Below are 17409 nucleotides of genomic sequence, written 5' to 3'. Positions count from 1 at the left end.
TCCTACACAGTGTTGAGGCCTGTTCTTCTCAGACCATAAGCATCTGCCTGAATTTCCTGGGAAGCTGGAGAAGGGGAAGGGAAGAAGGAGTCAACTTTCCCTCACAAATTGTTTCTGGGTGGCTTCTTGGATTCAGGAAAAGTGGGTAAAGCCAGGACTTGCTCAGACCATCAGCCACTCATGAGCAGGCTTTCACCAGTCCGTGGTGCCATCTGCACTCTCTCTGTATGGCTCGGGGAGGAGCCCAAGGAGATGTCCTTATACCACCGTGGTTATATTTTAGTCTAAGTCAGATGTTTGCTCTCACAGAGTGTCAGCTTGGGAAGGGAATTCATACCCATAGAGATACCTTCCTTCTTCCTGGATGACAGTGAGGCTGCTAATGATTGAAATACAAAAGCTCCCTCCCATTATTCATTAGGGAGGAATCACTATTATTAAATATAGTAGTTAAAATGATAGCCTCTTACTTTATTGTTGTTGTTATTTCAGCCCCACTATAAAGTTGCTGTATGAGCTGTTTGCGTGATTTTTAAACATATTGAGCTTTGGGTTGCCCTGTCATCTACACCCCCTATAGGAAAATGACTTAGTATTTAGAGCTATGTGATAAATGAAGTTGTATAAATCCACATATCCATACTATTTCTTTATAGAATATAGATGATAAATTCCCCTTATAAACATTGGAGGAGCTTAAATAGGAGATAAGCCTAGGGGCTTGCCAATCCCAGCAGTAAGCACATTGATGTTGGCAGAAATAAGTATTTTTTTTAATGTACATGCCCCTAAAATACAGTTGAAGCTTCACCAAATTTCTAAAGTCTATGTTATATAAGCATAGAATTTTTTTTAAAGAAACAAAAATATACTCTCTTTAGTCAATAGTAGAACCATAGACTTGTTTATTGCAATTCAGTTATGAATTCCCAAATGGTGTGACTGACCTAAGGTCACTTTTGAAAATAAATGATTTAAAACACCGAGCTTAGCATTGTATAACTGTCACTCTATGTTTGGTGAAATTGTTTACATATTTCCTGCTTTCTTCCAAGTATTTAATACAGAACTTAACAGGGTCTGTTTCCTAAGGCACGTGGTCTACACTGGCTCCCAGAGTTTCCCCAAAAGAATTAAACTCCCATCTCCCACAGTGTTGGTTGCCTTGATAGAACTGACAAGAACCTGGAGAGCATATAGTCTTAACCCACCATTTATAAACAGGAACACATTGATTAAGAGATGTCAATGATTTGCCCATGACAACATGGCCAGTAAAAAAAAAAAAACCCTGCGTTGGCTTTCTACCTTTCCATATCTTCTTAGCTCACTTTTGCTCCTGGAGGAACTCAAAATAACACATAGTTATTGGCCTTAGGAAGGTCAGTCAACCAGTCAGTATCTCATGTAATAAACTGCTGAATTTAACAAAGTTTCCTCCCAAATACAAAATTCTTTGATTTTTATTTTTCCCCTGGCTTCTCTCTCATCTGGGCTTCAAAAGAAGTATCTGAAATTTGAATGACTCCAATCATGACTGATTTGTAGTTTTCTTAACACCTTCTAAAACTATAGAAAATAGGGGAGAGTTCCACGTAGATAATGGAAATATTCAAAAGCAATTATAATGTGAAGTCACATATATATTCTTACCCAGCATATAGTTCCAGTTTTGAGTTTCTGCATTGTTTAATAGTAAAGTTAAACGTTAGCAGAAATATGTCATTATTCCAGATATACCTTGAAAAGCCCTTAAAGGCTGTTTTCAGAAAACAGGACAAACAGATGGCCTATATGACTACTCACATAAAGACAATATGCTGACTTGACTTTCTCATCCTTTAATTCGTCTCCTTGCAGCATGCCTGTGAGGGGGACAGGACAAGGCTGAGTAGCCCCAGTTGCCAGAAGGGAAAGCTGAACCTTAGAAATGTGAAGAGACCATTCAGGAACTTGAACCTTGATCTGTGCATTTTCGGCCACGTTCTGTTTCTTCCTATTACCCAACAGATCTGTGATATACTAAAAATGTCTGCATTCTCTTTGGTGGATTTTTTTCTTCAGGCTTCCTGTTTTCTGGACTGTGGTAATAAGAACATGGAAAATCTATTTTGTGGAAAAGATTGCTTCCCATTTGGGAGGTGAGCTGGAAGTGGATGCCCCATTACAGATTCTTTTGGCCCCTTCTGGATCATTACATTAAATGCCTTCTTACCCACAGTATCTCATGGCATTAGTATTTAAGCATATCACGCCAGATATTGGGCAACATACTCAGAGAAGAATGTAATAAATGGAGAGATTTCAGGCATGCAAAGAAGAATCCTATTTACCTCCCTTACCTTTCCTGCCTGCTAGTAGATTTCTGAAGTGTTCCATCCCTTTAACTTAACAGTTTGACTCCTACTAAAATAAAAATATCCTTAATAGATGTCACAGTGGAAGCTGTTTCCAGTCATGTTCACTATGAATGATTTTAGGTCCCTTTCTAATAACAGATCTGACAGATTAAAGGGAAGCATCCCCCAACTGACCATCTTAAATGGAAAAAAATGTAAAGGAACAATGGGGACAGTGCCAGAGACAGAAGAGAATGTGGAACAATGTCATGGCCTGTCTGACTTCACTATCTGTCGGAGTCCCAGACAAAGAGTCACAAAATAAATTTACTGGCCATGTTGTCATGGGCAAATCATTGACATCTCTTAATCAATGTGTTCCTGTTTATAAATGGTGGGTTAAGACTATATGCTCTCCAGGTTCTTGTCCGTTCTATGAGCCTAGTACTCATTGATTCCATTTATTACATACATCCATGGATACAATAACAAAGGTAAAGGATAAAATCCAGTCAGCTCCTGTATTCCTGAATATTAGCTAGGAAACAGAAAAATTGTGATGAAATTTTGTGTTTGAGCATGTAATCCATAAAAGAGTCTTCAAAATGAGAAACAAGGGCAAGCAGACTAGTGAGTAGCAATTTGCATTATTCATGAGCAGCCTTGAGTATGCGCTTGTAGTGGACCCGGAGCGATCTGACGAGGTACAGAAACCTGGAAAGGTATGTCCTGTGTGTCACACCTGGTTTCTCACTCTGCTGACCCAGAGGCAGCGGAAGGCTGGATGAGACACCTAGGGAAGGACACAGAAGGAAACCAGGTGTGGCTCCGACCGCACTCAGGGCACACTCTCCACTTCCTGTTCTTTGGTATGCCAGACACTGTGATCAGTGCTTAGATTTTCCTAGACTTAGAGCCTGGAACAAGGATTCAAGTGCTAGTAGTGTTTTTGGAAGGTTCAGGGAATGTTGGTAGAGAAGTAGGGACATAGTATGAGTTAGGGAAGGCAGGAGCTAAAAGATGCATTGTAAAGCCATCTGCTACACTGTGGGCGACAGGAGCTTAATCCTGTGAAGAAACCCTAGGAACCTGTCTAAAGCATATGCATCAGGTTTATCCCACCTCGGGGTTAAGGTTGCTGGGGGTAATTATGGCACCGCTCCTCCAGTCATTGACCACAGGCACTCCTGTGAGGTGTTAACTCCCCAGCATTTCTGGCCTACATGTGGGCAGGCAAAGTAAACCCTGATGGCCAGAGAAAGCAAAGCCACAGGCTAGAAATTAGATCAGCCAACACAGAAAGGGTAAAGGTGAGGGGATATGGACAGCGTAGCAGCAACATCACTTCATAGGAGTCATATCAATAAATCTTTACCAACTCTCTGAGGTAGATGCTATTTCTACCTCTGTTATACAGAGGGCAGACACTTTAAGTGTCTTATAAGGTCAGAGTTGAGATTGCAGTCAAGAATCTGTGGCAAAATAGACCATATTTTTAAACGCTGTACTTCTGCATGGTGCTAAAAGGGTGGGGTGGGGGAATGTGTCATCTCGGGGAAGACGACCTAAATGCCCCTCCTTCTATGAGGTACTCCCTGATTCTATCATCATTTTTCCTATATGTTGCCACAGAACTTTCTTTATAGCTGTATAAGAATGGTTATCACACCTTACTGTAATTGGTTATATTCACCCTTTTTACCTAAAAGAAAGTTTCTTGGGCGTAGAAAACATTGGTGTCTTCATTTTTGTATTCCCTCCAAGCAAAGAATTGACCATAGAAGACCCTCAGTTAATGTTGATAAAATGCCAATGCCTGGGCTTTATGGTAGAGGCTGAAATTCACAGTAATTTATCAATTCCAGGCAGCCAATATTGAAAGAGTTCCTACTATGTGCTAAGCAAGAAATAGATACAGAGATGAGAGTAGGAAAATGAATGCTGCTCAGAGGCACACAGTTATACGTGTCAGCTTGTTTATCTCTTTTTGAAATATTTCTACCCAGTCAACCCAGGTTTGATTAAATTTTTGTAACTCTTATGGATGTTGAGAAGAAGCAGTCTTTCTTTTTAATCTCATTTTGCTCATGTGTGATAAACACCACGAAACATGAAAATGATGAAATCTGTTTAATTTGTTTTATACAAGCTGGGGCTGTATATGAATACCTGGTTCTAAGATTCTACATTTTATAACACTGTTTATTTCTGGTGTCAAAATGAATCTATTTCAAATATACCCCGAAATCTTACTTATAGTTTAAGGCCCATGCTTCTTTCAGTTGCTGATATACCTCATCAGGTACAGGCCAGGTGGGCAGTAATTTTCTACATATTTCCACTGCACTGCAAGAAGCAATTAATTTGCAGGCACATATTGCTTTAATTTCAGTTAGTCCAATCATTTTTCAGTAGAGTGGCAGGGTCCTCCTGCCAGGGGCTATAATTTCACGAGAGCAGAACTCTTGAAAATGTGTGGGAAAGATTAGTGGGTGTGCCTGAAATGCTTTCTTTCTCACTTTGCACTGTGCAAAGCCTCAGGCAGAAGCGTTAGGAGGTGGTTTCATTTGCAGACACTGATTGGTTTTGGATGAACTCCGGAGAAAAGCTCAAATTTTCCTTGGTGTTTCATCACTGGAACTGGGAAGGGGAAGGGGTCTCATGTGCCTGAGATGATGTTGCGAAGAGTGTGCAGACCCCACCCAGAAGCACTTGTCTCTCAAGCTTTCCTCCTTCCTTCTTTTTTTTTTTTTTTGAAGGAATATTGATTCGCAGTTTGAGCTGGGGTTACAGATGAAAAGAGAAAGTTTACTCCATGCCAGTGAGAACCTCGAATCCAGAGCAGGAGGGAAGCAGGGAGTCAGTGACTGTCCCAGGAAAACAAACAGCCAAATGCATATGCCGAGGACAAACTGCCCAGGACTGGCCCGCAACCCTAAGGGCTTCCGGCAGCTGGCTGCATTAGGCACAGCGGCAGATGCCGGCAGAAGGCCACCGGGTAATGACACCCGCTGAAATCGTAAGTGGGATGTCAGAGTCCATAGCCTATTTCTGCTATATGGCTTATAGAAAAGGACACATTCCAAATACAGAATGACCCAGAGTCCAAGGCATCACGTGAGAAACACAAATCTCATTTGCCTCATCCTTTTTGGCAGGGTGATTGCCAGGGAAACTGGGGGAAGGGACAATGAAGAAAATCTCCACATCACAAGTACTCATTCTTCAAAAACGTGGGTGCCTATGGTGTGATATTCCAGTGTTTTTCACTGTTTAAAACTCACAGTCAAATCCATTAGTGGGTCATGAAATCAATTTTGTAGATAGCAAGTGGATTTTTAATGACAGAAAAGAAAAAAAGAAAGACAAGAATGAAAGTACAGTAGATTGCAATTCACACAATGAGGATATTATATCATGAGACTTGTCCCAGTTATATACGTATATGTGTGTGTGGATTCATGATATGTGTATATATGTTTATGTGTATATATTCATTATATGTAGGTCCATATTTGGCATATGTATGAGATGAATGAATGGATTAAAACATGGTATAAATGCATTTTCCTTATTATGTATTATCATCAAATGGTTTGAAAGCCATTGTGCTAGATTCTAAGATAGAGACAAATAAATGTAACCCACACATATCCCTGCCCTTCAGCACCTTACAGTACAATTAGAAGTAAGTTACACAGAGGAAAAGGAAACAAGTACTTGTTTTATTCATCCGTCACCACCATCAAGGCGCCTAGGTTATCCCATCGAGTTCTCATGACAATCTCAGACATAGGGTTATCACTGTCATCATCGTACAGGATTGATATTCATAGTCTGGTCCGATGGTTAACACCACCACTTCCCCTATGTCCTACCGCCTTCCTGTAAAGGTAGAAAATAAGTACAAAATAGGTAACATGAGCAGAGGGAAACTTGGAATTTTAAGGAAGGAAGGTAGGGGAGAGTTTCATGGTGGAGGTAGGATTGGGATTTCATTTTTACCTGAAGTTAGGAGAGGAAAGGAAGTAGGAATGAATTCCAAACAGTGACTAGAGTATGAGTGAACTCTTAGTGTAGGGGATGAGCATGGAGTGAGTGCTTAGGGCCCAGGAAAGCAGACTGGTCTGGCTGTGGGGGGAAGGGCTGTGCTTGAAGAATGAAGAGAGAAAAACCTGGATACAAATTGGCCTTGTGAGAGGTCATTCAGGTACCATGTGCCAGGCACTGTGCTAAAAGATCTTTATACATTGTTTTGTTTAATTAATTTCAACTTCATTTAATTAATACAGTATTTTATTTCATACACACATTAACTCTGAGTGGTGGATATTGTGATGCTCATTATAAAGAGGAGTAAATGAGACTTGAAGAGGTCCTATAAATTGTCCAAGATGTTAGTATGGTGCTAGATTCAAATGCCTGAGTCTACAGCCTATGTTGCTAGCCACTGTACCATACATTGGAAGTGATTCCCAGATGCAACAGTGAATTTGCTTTTTGCTTACACCCACAGTCAAACAGCTCCTGTCCTGTGTTCCTTCAAAACATAGGCAGAATCTGATCACTTCTCACTACCTCCCTGTCCAAGCCACTATATCTCAGAACTAGTACAAGTGCCCCCTAACTACACTCCCTGAAACTTCCTTTATCTCCCTTCAGTCTAATCTCAAACTCGAAGCCAGAATGATCCTATTAAAACACAAACAGCCGAAGTAGCCCACTACTCAAAACCCTCCAGTGACTTCCATCTTAGATAAAAGCCAAAGTCTACACAGCCCTACACGGTCTTCCCTGCCAGCCATATAACCTCACCTCCTACTTCTTTCTCATTCACCTCCAGTTGCACCGACTTCCCTCAGTTCCTCAAGACATAGTCTTGCCTGGGAGCCTTTGCAGTTGCTTTTCTTTGCCTGGAATGCTCTTTCCTAATATGTACATAGGACTCACTCTTTAATTGCCTTCAGATCCTTACTCAAACATTCCCTTCTCAATCAGACCTTCCCGGAAATTCTGTCTGAAATTACGATAGCTCCGACACAGTGACCTTTCCCATCCCTTATTGCTGCTTTTTTTTTTCCTTAGCACATGTCATCAACACACTATGCATCTTGCTCTCCTAGGTGGTTTTTGTCTGTCTCCACTGGTGGATATAACTTCCATGAGGACAGGGATGTTCTGGCCTCTTGGCATTCATTACCACCTCCACAATACCTGTAAGAACATCTGACATATTTTAGGCCCACAGCAAATGTTTGTGGAGTAAATGGGTAAAACGCAGGAAATCTGATTCCAGAGACAACATTCTTAACTGTTACGCTGAACTGCCTCAGAAATTCCAGTTTCTGGAATGGATATGTTGGTAATACATTTATCCAGTATTAATTTTTTAAATTAATGTATCATTGATATACACTCTTATGAAGGTTTCACATGAAAAACATTGTAGTTACTACATTCACCCATATTATCAAGTCCTCCCTATAACCCCATTACAGTCACTGTACATCAGTGTAGTAAGATGCCACAGAGTCACTATTGGCCTTCTCTGTGCTACACTGTCTTCATCATGATCCCCCCCACACTATGTGTGCCAAACATAACACCCCTCGACCCCCTTCTCCCTCCCTCCCCACCCGCCTACCACACCCCTCCCCTTTGGTAACCACTAGTCCCTTCTTGGGTTCTGTGAGTCTGCTGCTGTTTTATTCCTTCAGTTCTGCTTTGTTCTTATACTCCACAAATGAGGGAAATCATTTGGTACTTATCTTTCTCTGCCTAACTTATTTCACTGAGCATAATATCCTCCAGTTCCATCCATGTTGTTGCAAATGGTAGGATGTTTTTTTCTTATGGCTGAATAATATTTCATTGTGTACATGTACCACCTCTTCTTTATCCATTCATCTACTGATGGACACTTGGGTTGCTTGCATGTCTTGGCTACTGTAAATAGTGCTGCGATAAACATAGGGGTGCATATGTCTTTTTGAATCTGAGAACTTGTTTTCTTTGGGTAAATTCCTAGGAGTGGAATTCCCAGGTCAAATGGTATTTCTATTTTTAGTTTTTAAGGAACCTCCATACTGCTTTCCACAATGGTTGAACTAGTTTACATTCCCACCAGCAGTGTAGGAGGATTCCCCTTTCTCTGCATCCTCACCAGCATTTGTTATTCCTAGTCTTTTCTATGCTGGTGATCCTACCTGGTGTGAGATGATATCTCATTGTGGTTTTAATTTGCATTTCCCTGATAATTAGCGATGTGGAGCATCTTTTCATGTGCCTGTTGGCCATCTGAATTTCTTCTTTGGAGAAGTGTCTGTTCATATCCTCTGCCCATTTTTAATAGGGTTATTTGCTTTTTGAGTGTTGAGGCATGTGAGTTCTTTATATATTTTGGATGTTAAACCTTTGTCAGATATGTCATTTACAAATATGTGCTCCCATACTGTAGAATGACTTTTGTTCTGCTGATGGTGTGCATTGCTGTACAGAAACTTTTTAGCTTGATGGAGTCCCATTTGTTCATTTATGCTTTTGTTTCCCTTGCCTGAGGAGATGCATTCAGGAAAAGTTGTTTATATTCAAGAGATTTTTGGCTGTTTTCTTCTAAGAGTTTTATGATTTCATGACTTACATTCAGGTATTTGATCCATTCTGAGTTTACTTTTGTGTATGGAGTTAGACAATAATCCAGTATCATTCTCTTACATGTAGTTGTCCAGTTTTACCAACACTAATTGTTGAAGAGGCTGTCATTTTCCCATTGTATATCCATGGCTCCTTTATCGTGTATTAATTGACTATATATGGTTGGGTTTATATCTGTGCTCTCTAGTCTGTTCCATTGGTCTGTGGGTCTGTTCTTGTGCCAGTACCAAATTGTCTATATTACTGTGTCTTTGTAGTAGAGCTTGAAGTCAGGGATCATGATCCCCTAGGCTTTATTCTTCCTTCTCAGGATTGCTTTGGCTATTCAGGGTCTTTTGTGGTCCATATGAATTTTAGAACTATTTTCTCTAGTTCATTGAAGAATGCTATTGGTATTTTGATAGATATTGCATTGAATCTGTAGGATTGCTTTAGGCAGGATGGCTATTTTGACAATATTAATTCTTCCTAGCCAAGAGCATGGATGAATTTCCATTTATTAGGGTCCTCCTTAATTTCTCTTAAGAGTGTCTTATAGTTTTCAGGGTATAGGTCTTTCACTTCCTTGGTTAGGTTTATTCCTAGGTATTTTATTCTTTTTGATGCAATTGTGAATGGAATTGTTTTCCTGATTTCTCTTTCTGCTAGTTCATCGTTAGTGTATAGCAATGCAACAGATTTCTGTGTATTAATTTTGTATTCTGCAGCCTTGCTCAATTCAGTTATTAGTTCTAGTAGTTTTGGGGTGGATTCTTTAGGGTTTTCTTATGTACAATATCATGTCATCTGCAAACAGTGACAGTTGAAATTCTTCCTTACCAATCTGGATGCCTTTTATTCTTTGTATTGACTGATTGCTGTGGCTAAGACCTCCAGAACTATGTTGAATAAAAGTGGGGAGTGTGGGCATCCTTGTCTTGTTCCTGATCATAAAGGACAAGCTTTCAGCTTCTCACTGTTAAATATGATGTTGACTATGTTTTTGTCATATAAGGTCTTTATTATGTTGAGGTACTTGCCCTCTATACACATTTTGTTGAGAGTTTTTATCCTGGATGGATGATGAATTTTGTCAAATGTTTTTTCAGTATCTATGGAAATAATCATGTGATTTTTGTTTTTTTGTGTGTTGATATGGTGGATGATGTTGATGGATTTTCAAATGTACCATCCTTGCATCCTTGGAATAAATCATACATGATTATGATGGCTGATCTTTTGGATGTGTTTTTTAATTCGGTTTGCTAATATTTTGTTGAAAATTTTTGCATCTATGTTCATCAGGGATATTTTTCTGTAATTTTCATTTTTTGTGGTGTCATTGCCTGGTTTTGGTTTTAGAGTGATGCTGGCCTCATAGAATGAGTTTAGAAGTATTCCCTCCTCTTCTACTTTTTGGAAAACTTTAAGGAGGATGGGTACTAGGTCTTCACTAAATGTTTGATAAAATTCAGTGGTGAAACCATCTGGTCCAGGAATTTTGTCAATAGGGAGTTTTTTGATTACCAGTTCAATTTTGTTGCTGGTAATTGGTCTGTTCAGATTTTCTGTTTCTTCCTGGGCAAGCCTTGGAAAGTTATATTTTCCTAGAAAATTGTCCACTTCTTCTAGGTTGTCCAACTTATTGGCATGTGATTTTTCATAGTATTCTCTAATAATTTTTAGTATTTCTGTTGTGTCTGTAGTGATCTTTCCTTTCTCATTTCTGGTTCTGTTTATGTGTGTACATTCACTTTTTTTTTTTTGAGAAGTCTGGTTAGGGGTTTATCTATTTTGTTTATTTTCTCTAAGAACTACCTCCTGCTTTCATTGATTCTTTCTTTTGTTTTATTCTTCTGAATTTTATTTGTTTGTACTCTGATTTTTATTATGTCCCTCCTTCTACTGACTTTGGGCCTTATTTGTTCTTCTTTTCCTAGTTTCATTAATTGTGAGTTTAGACTGTTCATATGGGATTGTTATTCTTTCCTGAGTTAGGCCTGTATTGGTGTATACTTTCCTCTTAGCACAGCCTTCACTGCATCCCACAGATTTTGCAGTATTGAATTATTGTTGTATTTGTCTCCACATATTGCTTGATCTCTGTTTTTATGTGATTACTGATCATTTGATTACTTAGGTGCATGATGTTAGGCCTCCATGTGTTTGTGGACTTTTTTGTTTTCTTTAGATAATTTATTTTAGTTTCATACCTTTGTGGTCTGAGAAGCTGGTTGGTATGATTTCAATCTTTTTGAATTTACTGAAACTCTCTTTGTGGCCTAGTATATGATCTACTCTTGAAAATGTTCCATGTGCACTTGAGAAGAATGTGTATCCTGCTGATTTCAGGTGTAGAGTTCTGTAGATGTCTGTTAGGGCCATCTGTTCTAATACATTGTTCAGTGCCTCTGTCTCCTTGGTTATTTTCTGTCTGGTAGGTCTGTTCTTTGGAGTTAGTGGAGTGTTGAAGTATCCTAAAATAAATGATTTGCATTCTATTTCCCCCTTTAATTCTGTTAGTGTTTGTTTCACATATGTAGGTGCTCCTATGTTGGGTGCATTGATATTTATAATGGTTATATCCTCTTGTTGGACTGAACCCTTTATTATTATGTAATGTCCTTCTTTCTCTCTTGTGACTTTCTTTGTTTTGAAGTCTATTTTGTCTGATACAAGTACTGCAACTCCTGATTTTTCTCCCTGTTATTGGCCTGAAATATCTTTTTCCATCCCTTCACTTTCAGTCTGTGTATGTCTTTGAGTTTGAAGTGAGTCTCTTCTAGGCAACAAATAGATGGGGCTTGTTTTTTTATCCATTCAGTGACTCTATGTCTTTTGATTGGTGCATTCAGACCATTTATATTTAGGGTGAGTATCAATAGATATATACTTATTGCCATTGCAGGCTTTAGTTTGTGGTTACCAAAGATTCAAGGGCAAGTTCCTTACTACCTAATTTAACTCACTTGGTATCCTATTACAAACACAATCTAAAGGTTTTTTTTTTTTCCCTCCTTTTTCTTCCTCCTCCATTCTTTATATGTCAGGTATCATCTTCTGTACTCTTTGTCTCTCCCTTGACTGATGTTGGGGGTAGTTGATTTGATTTTGCATCTCCTTAGTAATTAATTTTTCTACTTTCTTTACTGTGGTTTTATATCCTCTGGTGACAGCTATTTAGCATTAGGAACACTTCCATCTATAGAAGTCCCTCCAAAATACACTGTAGAGATGGTTTGTGGGAGCTAAATTCTCTCAGTTTTTCCTTATCTGGAAATTGTTTAATCACTCCTTCAAATTTAAATGATAACCTTGCTGGATAGAGTATTCTTGGTTCGAGGCCCTTCTGTTTCACTGCATTAAGTATATCATGCCACTCCCTTCTGGCCTGTAAGGATACTGTTGAGAAATATGATGATAGCCTGATGGGTTTTCCTTTGTATGTGATCTTTTTCTTTCTCTGGCTGCTTTTAAAAGTCTGTCTTTATCCTTGATCTTTGCCATTTTAATTATTATATGTCTTGGTGTTGTCTTCCTTGAGTTCCTTGAGTTGGGAGATCTGTGCACTTCCATGGCCTCAGAGACTATTTCCTTCCCAGATTGGGAAAGTTTCAGCAATTACCTCCTTAAAGACAATGTCTAACCCTTTTTCTATCTCTTCTTCTTCTGGCACCCCTATAATGTGCATATTGTTCTGTTTGGGTTGGTCACACTGTTCTCTCAATATTCTTTCATTCCTACAGATCCTTTTTTCTCTCTGTGCCTCAGCTTCTTTGTATTCCTGTTCTCTATTGCATTTACTATCTCCTCTCCTTCATCTAATCTGTTTTTAAATCCCTCCACTGTACATTTCATTTCAGATACTGTGTTCTTCAGTGTTTGTATCTCATTCTTGAATTCCTCCCTGAGTTTTTGAATATTTTTATGTAGCTCCGTGAGCATGTTTGTGATTTTATTTTGAAATCTCTTTCAGGAAGATTGATGAGTTCAATTTCACTTCACCCTCTTTCTGGTGTTTGAGGGATTTTGGGTTGAACCAGGTTCCTTTTACAGTTCATATTTGTACATGGTTCCCAGAAGCTCTGTTCTCTGGATCTGCTCAGACTCTGAAGCAATGTTGGAGGTCACAGGTGACCGGCTTTGGTACCTGCTGGGAGGAAAGAGCTCTTTCCTGCTTCCCAGCTGCAGTGCGTGCCTCCACTGCAAGGGTCAGTGTGCCATGCATGCAGGGAAGAGCCTCTATTCTTTGCGCTTGTAGCTGTCATAGCCAGGGCCACCCTCTGCCTGGTTTGGCACAATGGCAGGGGCAGCCATTTTGCAAGGTGGTGTCAGCTAGGAGAAAGGTGCAGCAGTCTGCCTATCATGGTGGTGGGCCTCGTACCTGCATTGCCAGCCAGGATGTTCAACTGCCTGAAGCTCCTGGAAGTTCCAAACCTGCTGGGCTGAGTGCACCCAGAAAATTTTGTTCACCTGTCCTTTCTCCTGAGAAGCAGGCTCTGTGCAATCCTTGCCCTTTTACCAGTGCTCTTACTGTTAGAAAGTCTGTCAGATTTCCTGCCTTACTTTTGTCCCAGAGTGGCCAGTTGTGGATACCTGTTTTCCACAAGCAGCTGGAATCTCAGTCTCTCCACATATTCCACCTTTGTTAGCTTTCCAATCCCACTAGTCTCCAGAGCACCATGTAATGTTGGTTCATGCTCCCAGAGTAAATCTCCAGGGTTGGGTGTTCAGCAGTCCTAGGCTGCCATGCCCTCCCCACTCTGTTTCTCTTCCTCTCTCCTTTGAGCTGGGGATGGGGGAAGGGCTTGGGTCCCTCAGGATCACAGTTTTGGTTCTTTACCCTTTTCCTTGAGGTCTGTTGTTTTCCCCAGGTGTAGGCTTTCTGCTGCACCTTCTTTCCTGTTACTCTTTCAGAATTAGATGTATTTTCTATATGTTCATATTATATGTGTTTTGGGAGGGGTTTTCTATCTCACCTCTCACCCCACCATCTTTAAGCCCATCTCCAATATTAATTTTTTTGTCAAGTCTAACCAAGATTCAACTATTTCTAGATAACTTAAAATATTCAATGCAGATAAACAACATTATCTATGGCATGGTGTATTTTTTTTTTGGTAGTAAAATTGCCCCTTTGGAATTCTTAACAAATGTCCCTTTATTTGGTTTATCTAGTATCACTGCAAATTTCTCCAAACAATTTTATTTCTCCAATGAACTGCTATAGATTGTATGTGTAATAGGTAAGGTAAACATAGGATTTTAATTAGAAGATACAGTTCACATTTTATTTCATGATTTGTCATTTGAGTGTCCTATAGTTTCCTTAGTACTAATTCCTTATATTAAATTAATTCCTTAGTATTAAATCCTTTTGTATCTAAAGACATAAACTGGTTGCAGTTAATTTGGACTTTGTATCATGGTTTTGGCATGCATGTACTTATAGATTTGTTAAGAATAGTTTGCTCAATTTCCTATCTTTAAAAAAATCTTTAAGCATCTAAAATTTCAAAATACCCTATCATTAAATTTTCTGGAATTCTTCACTGCATGTTAAAAACTACTCGCATATACTGCTCTGGAGTTTTCATTAACCTTCCAGTGTCCTGCTCAATTCAGGCATCCTACAGTAATACTGGAAGGCTGTCTGTATTTAGTACATTTTTAAATGTGCAGGAAAGTGCAGTATCTATAGTTAATCTTAAACCTCTAGTCCATTTTGCATATGACAATGTAGAATGTGAATAACATGAATCTATGTCCTCATCAGTACTTGGTGTTAATAAATACTTATTTTTAGAACAATAAATTTTATTTGATGAACATGTTCATTAAAAATTAGACCAGGGAAGATTTATTAATCTAGGCCCCTACAATTGGAAGCAACAAACTTTTTAAACACTTAATCAGTCTGATAGTAAAGCAGTTCACATATCTCCTTCTCAGTTCTTCTATATTTAAAATGGTTAATTTAATTGTATTTGATCATTCCGATTTTCTTGATAAGTGTTGAAGAGACTCATGTTCTGGCTTAGGTTAAAGCAGTGTTCCCCAAAGTACACTTGACAGACTACTAATCCTACAAGTGTTAATTTGTGATGTTCAGGGGAAGAAAAACTGTTTCCATGGTTAAATGAATTCTGGAAATGCTTGATTAGACCAAGAACAAAGTTTAACAAGTTTCTTATTGTGGGATTTCTTAGAACCTTTAATACTATGAATTGTGAGTCACAAGAGAAGGGATATACTTTTCAGGGATTTCAAACTGCTTTCACATGGACAATATTTTTTGTTAGCTATCTACATAAAATAGCATTCCATGGGACACAATATAGGGAACACTTGGTTAAAGCTCCACCAAGAATAGGATTATTAATAACAAGAAGAATATCTGCATAGAGTTTAAAGTACCTGTGATTCAGAGACAATGAAATTTCTGATGTGCGTGTCACTGATAATATTCTCAACTTGCGATTTTAAATATTTGACTCTCTGTGGGAGGGTAGAGTGACCTAGCCATGATAAAATGAGAGAGAGAGAGAACATGGAGCAATTACAAAGCATTTTTCCATTCTGATTACTGTTTTAAAAATATTTTCTGATGTCTGTGCATTTTGTCTCTCTGAGATAAAGGCTCTGAATTCTGATGAGGCAGATCCCAAAGGTGATGTATTTTTAATACTATCTTCAGATAGGAAATGCCCAATTCAATTCTTAAGCTTAGTTACCAAGGTGACCATATATCATGGTTTGCCCAGTACAATCCAGATTTGCATGTGTTATTCCAGTATAATTATTAATATACACCCTTTTAGTCTAAAAAATAGTATCATTTTGGATGAGAAATTATATGGTCACATTCCCAATTACCCATGTGTGGCAGATTACATTTTCCAAAGCAGTTCAGCAGTATTTCCTGGCCACGTGCCACTCCCCCATCAAGAGATGTAGTCTAGTTTCTCTCTCTTGGATTCTGGGAGGCCCTGTGACATACTTGTAACAAATAGAATGCAACAGAAGTGACACTGACTTACCAGCTGAAGAAATAACAAGCAATTCTCCTGCAGCCTCTCTGAAAGGAAAACCCACCTGGAGCCCTTAGTCACCATGTGAGCTGTCTGACTACCCTGAAGCCACCATGCCCTGAGGAAGCCCAAACTAATGCACATGGAGAGATGACATGGCAAAGCCCTGAAACTACATGGAGGGAAGGATGTCCAGCCAGTACCCAAATGCCCCATCTCTAGTTATCATCAGAATGCAACTACACAAACAACAAATGTTGGTGAGGATGTGGAGAAAGGGGAACCCTCCTACACTGCTGGTGGGAATGTAAATTAGTCCAACCATTGTGGAAAGCAGTATGGAGGTTCCTTAAAAACTAAAAATAGAAATACCATTTAACCTAGGAATTCCACTCCTAGGAATTTACCCTAAGAATTCAGGAGACCAGTTTGAAAAAGACATATGCACCCCTATGTTTATCACAGCACTGTTTACAATAGCCAAGAAATGGAAGCAACCTAAGTGTCCATCAGTAGATGAATGGATAAAGAAGAGGTGGTACATATATATACATGATGAAATATTATTCAGCCATAAGAAGAAAACAAATCCTACCATTTGCAACAACATGGATGGAGCTAGAGGGTATTATGCTCAGTGGAATAAGCCAGGTGGAGAAAAACAAGTATCAAATGATTTCACTCATCTGTGGAGTATAAGAACAAAGAAAAAACTGAAGGAACAAAACAGCATCAGACTCACAGAACCCAAGAATGGATGAACAGTTACCAAAAGGAAAGGGATTTGGGAGGATGGGTGGGAAGGGAGGGACAAGGGGGGAAAAGGGGCATTATGATTAGCAGACATAATTTAGGGGGTGGGGGGCACAGGGAGGGCAGTATGACAGAGAAGACAAGCAGTGATTCTACAGCATCTTACTACACTGATGGACAGTGACTGTATTGGGGTATGTGGGGGGGACTTGATGATGGAGGGAGTCTAGTAAACATAATGTTGCTCATGTAATTGTAGATTAATGATACCAAAAAAAAAAGAATGCAACTACATGAGAAATCCTCAGTCAAAAGTATCCAGCCACACACTTCCTGGAATCTTAATCCAATGGAAACCATGAGAGAGAACACAGTGTTGCTGTTCTAAGCTACTAAGTTTTAGGGTGATTTGTTATACAGCAAAGCATAATTAGAGCACTGCAGAATTTAGATCAGACTTAAAAGAGTTGGAGTGCTAGAGGTCTGCTTACCTTGTTTTGAATTTGAAATTAGGCAGCAGATATTGAATCAACTACCTAAAAGTCAAATATAATCTTGAGACTGTAAAAATGGTGCATCTAAGTACCTCCTATCCAAATATAAACTTTCAAAATTATGTAACTGGGTAGAAAACCAAATATCAAGGGATACAT

The sequence above is a fragment of the Manis pentadactyla genome, chromosome X (assembly GCF_030020395.1).
Source record: "Manis pentadactyla isolate mManPen7 chromosome X, mManPen7.hap1, whole genome shotgun sequence".
Lineage (NCBI taxonomy): Eukaryota > Metazoa > Chordata > Mammalia > Pholidota > Manidae > Manis > Manis pentadactyla.
This window is presented reverse-complemented; position numbering follows the sequence as displayed.